Source organism: Melopsittacus undulatus (assembly GCF_012275295.1).
Source record: "Melopsittacus undulatus isolate bMelUnd1 chromosome W unlocalized genomic scaffold, bMelUnd1.mat.Z SUPER_W_unloc_2, whole genome shotgun sequence".
Lineage (NCBI taxonomy): Eukaryota > Metazoa > Chordata > Aves > Psittaciformes > Psittaculidae > Melopsittacus > Melopsittacus undulatus.
Genome location: NW_022993944.1, coordinates 1,202,541 through 1,208,893, shown reverse-complemented (window position 1 = coordinate 1,208,893; position 6,353 = coordinate 1,202,541). Strand labels below are relative to the sequence as shown.

Genomic DNA, 6,353 nt, shown 5'->3' with positions numbered 1-6,353 from the left:
AGGAAGACTAAACAAGCAAGATAAGCAGAAGCTGTAATTCACTGAGTTATGAGAACTGTGGACTGTTGGCAAGCGTTCGAGGTCAAGTTCTCACACCTGTGCTTAACCAATTATATGTTAGTCACTAAGGGTCTTCAAGACAAGTATCCAATCATTATATGCCAGATTGCTGTAGGTGTGTGTAAGCAATAGTATATAAGGAGTTAATGCTTTGCAATAAATAGCTTCTTGTCTGATCATATTGGTCTCTGACTGAGTCCTTTCCGCGGCAAATGGCGCCCGAACAGGGACCCTCTATAAGTTCACATTGAAAAGGAAGAGGGTGTGAATCGCTGGGCCGTGAAGAAATCGGCTGGAATCGATCTGGCTGGACCAAGATCGGGAGGCAGAAGCCTCGGAGGAGGGAATCCTTGGATCGGAGCCTTGTGAGCCCGGAAGACACTGCGCAGTGCAAATAAGGTGAGCAGCCGGACGGTTGGAAGGGAGCTTAAGGATGAGAAACCAGTTAAGTAAAGAGGATGAAGTAATGCTTAAGCTCTTCCAACATATCCTCTCTGAGAGAGGGATAAAGTATGATAATGAAACTCTGAAGAGGCTTTTACTCTGGTGTAAAGAGAAAAAGCTAATTGTGGAGCTTGGTGAAGCTTTTAAGATTGAGACCTGGGAGAAAGTTGGGCTGTGTTTGTGGGACGATATTTCCCAAGGGTCAAAGGAGGCAAGGCCCCTTGCCACACTGTGGCGACTATTAAAAGACACATTAACTACTATGAAAGCTGAGAAGGAAATAGTCATGTCTGCCTTTCCGATGTTTTCGGACTCGCCTGAGCAACAGCCGGCTGCTGCTGGTGCGCCAGTAGCAGCCGGAGTGTTGGTTTCGGGCAAGGCGGCTCCAGCTCGAAAGCCCGTGCATCAGAAAGTACGGATGTTTGAGGACCCAGTGCCCCCCTCCTACCCCGCAATACGCGATGAGGGGGCTTGGGAGAGGGAGGGTGCGCGACCACGACCACCTATGGTTAATCCTTTTCGTGATGCTACTGCCCCAGAGGCAGAAAATATCTCTCCCCCGGCCCCCCACCCCCTACGGATGGGGAGAGAGAACCTTTTGAGGAGGATAATAAAACTCCCACTTTACAACACCTCCCTTCGCCTTTGACACCAGCACTTGCAGCGCTCCCATTGGAGCCGCAAATTAGCCAGGAATGGCACCGCTGGTCAAAGCTGTTAGATCAAAAGCTACAAGATTTACGAGACCGCCTGGAGGAGCTGGGGTCTAGAGATAAGGAGCAAGCTCTCAAGCAATCCACAGAAGTTAACCCTTGTGAGGTGCCGCTACCGCCAACTCCGGCACTCTCTCAGGAAGCTGCTCCCAGTGCCCTGAGATGGCGTGGTCTTATTCAAGATGTGATTATAGATGGCACTGTTTTACCGATTGATGTCCCCTCTGCATTTCCAGTTATTATGAATGCCCAAGGGCAACCTCTCTGGACGCCTATGGATTGGAAGGCTATGAAAGAACTAAAAGGAGCAATTGCTCAATATGGATTGTCTTCCTCATATACTCAACAGATGCTAACTGCCTTATTTTCTAGTATGCTGTTAACTCCTAGTGATTGTCATCGAATAGCTGCAATTTTATTAACCCCCTCCCAGGTCTTACACTTTAAGAGTGGGTTTGAAGAGTTAGCTGAAAGAGCTGCTGATGACAACTTAGCTCGCAATCCCACTGACCCTTTACATGGTACCACATCTGACATGTTACTAGGGAGGGGCCAATTTCATCCTGATGCAGTACAGGCTCATATGAGGGTTGAGGTTTTACGGCAAGCACAGCAATTGGCATTAGCTGCCTTAAAAGCTGTGCCAGAGGCAGGAAAACCTAATCCCTCTTATACATCGGTAAAACAGGGAGCTACTGAGCCTTACATGCAATTTATCGATAGATTAACAGATGCTATTGGAAAAAATATTGATTTGGCATCTAATGCTAAAGAGTCTGTGCTTATGTCTTTAGCTATGGAAAATGCTAACCCGATTTGTAAGCGTATTTTACAGACTTTGCCAAAATCTGCTGGATTACAAGAAATGATGGATGCATGCTCTAAGGTGGGCACAACAGAGGAAAAGGCAGAATATATGGCACATGCCTTTGCCACTGCTGTCAGACCTCTTCTACAACAAGGTCAGGATGATCGAGGGGGCATGAAGGGTGTAAAATGTCATAATTGTGGACGGCTGGGACATCTTAAAAAACAATGCACTGCAAAGAAATGTCGCCCCCCCCCCAGGGCAGCAGCTCAACCGTTTGTGCTAGATGTGACAGACATGGTCACACAGCAGCAGCATGTCATTCTAGGTTTAAGAAAGATGGAACCCTGTTGGGAAACTTGGTGGTGAGCACCACACCACCCCACGCGATGACACAAAATCAGGGTGTCTGGACTGCGTCCCCTCCGCCACAGCAGGGAGTGCCGGAGTGGACGTCGCAACAGCAATAGATTTTACCATTACTGATACTTCTGTCCATTGCATTCCATCTACATTAAGTGGGCCCCTTGGTCATGGGTTATGTGCTTTGCTATTAGGACACTCATCAACATCCAGGACAGGAGTCTTTGTATTACCAGGCGCAGTTGATGCTGATTATACTGGAAACATTGGGATCATGGTGCAGACACATGCACCCCCAGTACACATCCCCAAGGATTCTAAAATAGCTCAATTAGTTCCATTTGAAGCAAAAGTTCCCCAGATGGGGCAAAAAATCAGAGGAAATCAGGCATGGGGTTCCACAGGAATCCCACACATTTTGTTTGCGTTGGATATTGCAAAGCACAAACCTGAGGACCAGGTCTCTATACGGGGCCATAATAATCAAATAATTAAACTGCCTATGGTAATCGACACGGGGGCTGATGTTACTATCATACCATATCGTCAGTGGCCAAAAGCTTGGCCCCTACAAGCCGTTGCCACAGGAGTTGTTGGAATCGGAGGAATAAAATAGACAAAAATTAGTACAGAATTGGTAGATGTCTTTCTATCTGATGGCAGTCATACACACATCAGACCATATGTCATGCACTCTCCAATTGCATTGCTCGGATGGGATGCTCTTTGTCAAATGGGAATGAGATTGACTACAAAAAATTTTTAATGGCGGCCATTGATGGACAGCCAACCTATAAATTACGATGGCTTACTGAAACACCTGTATGGGTTGATCAATGGCCGCTGACAAAAGAAAAGCTGTCCCATATTCATGAATTGGTCGCTGAACAATTAGAAGCAGGCCATATTGTGCCTTCCACCAGCCCATGGAATACTCCTATATTTACCATCCCCAAGAAAAGCGGGAAATGGCGATTGTTACATGACTTGCAGGCTATAAATGCCGTCATGCAAGGCATGGGTGCCTTGCAAGCTGGTTTACCTAGTCCCACTATGATACCCGAAGGATGGGATTTAATAATAATTGATTTAAAAGACTGCTTTTTCACAATTCCCCTGCATCTGAGTGATCGGGAAAAATTTGCTTTCTCTGTCCCAGCAATTAACAAAGGAGAACCACTAAAAAGATATGAATGGGTTGTGCTGCCTCAGGGTATGAAAAATTCTCCTACTATTTGTCAGCTTTATGTTTCCTGGGCATTACAGCCGATCCGTCAATACTTACAGCACTGTTTAATTTACCACTATATGGATGATATTCTGATTGCAGGACAGGATTTAAATAAGGACCACCTACTTGGACTATTACAATCAGAGTTGGCAAAGGCAGGTTTGGTCATTGCATCTGAGAAAATCCAGCGTGAAGCCCCATGGAGATATTTGGGGTGGATTATTTCCGGAACTGAAGTCAGGCCCCAAAAGATTGAAATTACCTCAGATATAAGAACCTTATCTGATGTTCAGAAATTGATGGGTGATATTCAGTGGATCCGTCCCTTATGTGGCATTACTAATGATGATTTGGCTGAACTGATGCCCCTATTGAAGGGCAAGCCACATGCAGAGGATAAAAGAGCTCTATCAAAAATGCAGCAGGAGGCATTGGCCCGTATCATGGCCAAGGTATATAACTCTTATGCCTCTCGATGGAATCCAGATTTGCCTATAACCTTGTTCGTTATAAACAATGAATATCATCCATTTAGCCTGTTAGCACAATGGAACTTGCAGAAGACTGATCCCTTGTGTATATTAGAGTGGATCTTTTTACCTTATCGTTTGCGCACTACTGTCACTACGCGATTGGAAGCATTTGCCCTTTTAATCACGCGAGGCCGTGCACGTTGCCGGGAAATCCTAGGCAGTGATCCATCACAACTTTGTTTACCTCTTACCAAAATATGGTTGGATTGGGCACGGCAATCTTGCACTGCCTTTCAAATTGCCTTAATTGATTTCTTTGGCCAAATTAGTGTACATTTTCCACCTCATAAATTGTTCACAGTACTAAAGAACAACCGATATGCAGATGCTACCTTTTATACCAGCAAGCCTGTTTCAGGTATAACTGTGTTTACAGATGCTAGCAAAAGCAATCACATGGCTGGATATGTTTGGCAAGCAGAGGATGGTTGGAAGGAACAGAAAATACCGGGCCAATCCACCGATTCACTACAAACGTTGGAACTAAGTGCCGTCGTTGCGGTGTTCCAACGATGGCCTGATACACCACTTAATATCGTCTGCGACTCCTTATATGTTGTAGGAATTGTTCAGCATCTAGAAAGGGCAATTTTACAAGAGGTTACTAACCGCAGATTGTGGACCCTATTGAAAACTCTGTTACATCTTGTAAATAGTCGTAAATGTGAATATTTTATTATGCATATTCGCAGCCACTCGGGCCTTTCCGGAAGCCTTTGCGACGGGAATGATAAGGCAGATAAATTAGTTGCTCCAGCATGGGCAGGGCCACCAGTAGATATTTTTCAACAAGCCCGGACATCTCATGCCTTCTTCCACCAATCGGCAAAAATGTTGGTTTGACAGTTCGGCCTGTCCTTGACAGATGCCCGAGGTATTGTACAGTCTTGTCCTGACTGTCAGGGCCAAGCAGTGGGCATAGGCCTTGGGGTTAATCCTCGAGGCCTTCAACCTCTTCAGCTTTGGCAAATGGATGTGACCCATGTGACTTCTTTTGGAAAATTGAAGTGTGTCCATGTCACTATTGACACCTTTTCTCACTTCGTATGGGCCACTCCCCTGGCTGGCGAAACAGCACGCCATGTAATTATGCATCTATGTGGCTGCTTTGCAGCTATGAGAGTACATTTACAGCTCAAAACAGACAATGCACCTAGCTATTCTTCTTCAACACTTTCTAAATTTTTGAGCAATTGGGGCGTTTCTCATGTTACTGGTATTCCTCATTCTCCTACAGGACAAGCTATCATTGAACGAACACATCAAACACTGAAACAGTTATTGGAAAAACAAAAAAAGGGGGAAGAAGGGCTTACGCCGGTAGCAAGAATACAGAAAGCTGTATATGTTATGAATTTCTTGCGACTAACAGGAGACTTTAATGACCCTCCTGCTGTAATACATGGCCAGGCGTTAGGCTCAGGTTATATGAATAAGACTCAGGGTATCCTGGTCCAATACAAGGACATGGAAACTGGTGTTTGGAAGGGTCCTGTGGAAGTAAAATTAAGTGGTCGAGGATATATGTGTGTAATTACAGACTCTGGCCTGCGGTGGGTGCCAGCTCGGTGGGTGAAGCCCTGGAAAGAGCCAGCAGCACCAAAGGAGAACCAGGATATCCCCCTTGTCAACAGCTGAATGAGTTAACTGGACAAACTCTGAACTTCTTTACTGTAAGAGTGACAGAGCACTGGAACAGGTTGCCCAGGGGGGTTGTGGAGTCTCCTACATTGGAGATATTCAAGGTCCGCCTGGACAAGTTCCTGTGTGACGTACTCTGGGTTACCCTGCTCTTGCAGGGGGTTGGACTGAATTTTTCAAGGTTCTTTCCAACCCTTGGGATTCTGTGATTCTGTAATTTATCCAATACATGGGTCTTGTGAACTGTGGGTCTCTCATGAGTGTTTAAAATATAAATTACGATTATGGGTTAGGTTACCCTTTTGCACGAAGTTGGTCTGTTATGCTTATGAGCTAGAAGTTAGTGAATATAAGTATATCCATGTTTCCAGTGACCTTTGGAGACCTTTATAGATATGGCTGACCACTTCTTCCAACATAGGCTGGCCACCTGTGTCGGAATGAGTGTGCTTTTTGGTCAGTATAAAAGCCGAAGCCTCATGCGATGTGAGGGAGGCAGAGCCTCTGCGGGGACGCCCGCTAAGGTTGAGCCTGCCACCTCGCACTGCAATGATGCTTCT

General features: G+C 45.6%; 1 long non-coding RNA gene across 1 annotated transcript; it reads left to right on the top strand.

Moving 5' to 3' along the window:
* Positions 1 to 4,995: 4,995 nt before the first annotated feature.
* LOC117438229 (uncharacterized) lies at positions 4,996 to 5,442 on the top strand. Its single transcript, XR_004550671.1, has 2 exons — positions 4,996 to 5,026; positions 5,390 to 5,442. It is a non-coding gene; the product is annotated as an uncharacterized lncRNA (long non-coding RNA).
* Positions 5,443 to 6,353: the final 911 nt, after the last annotated feature.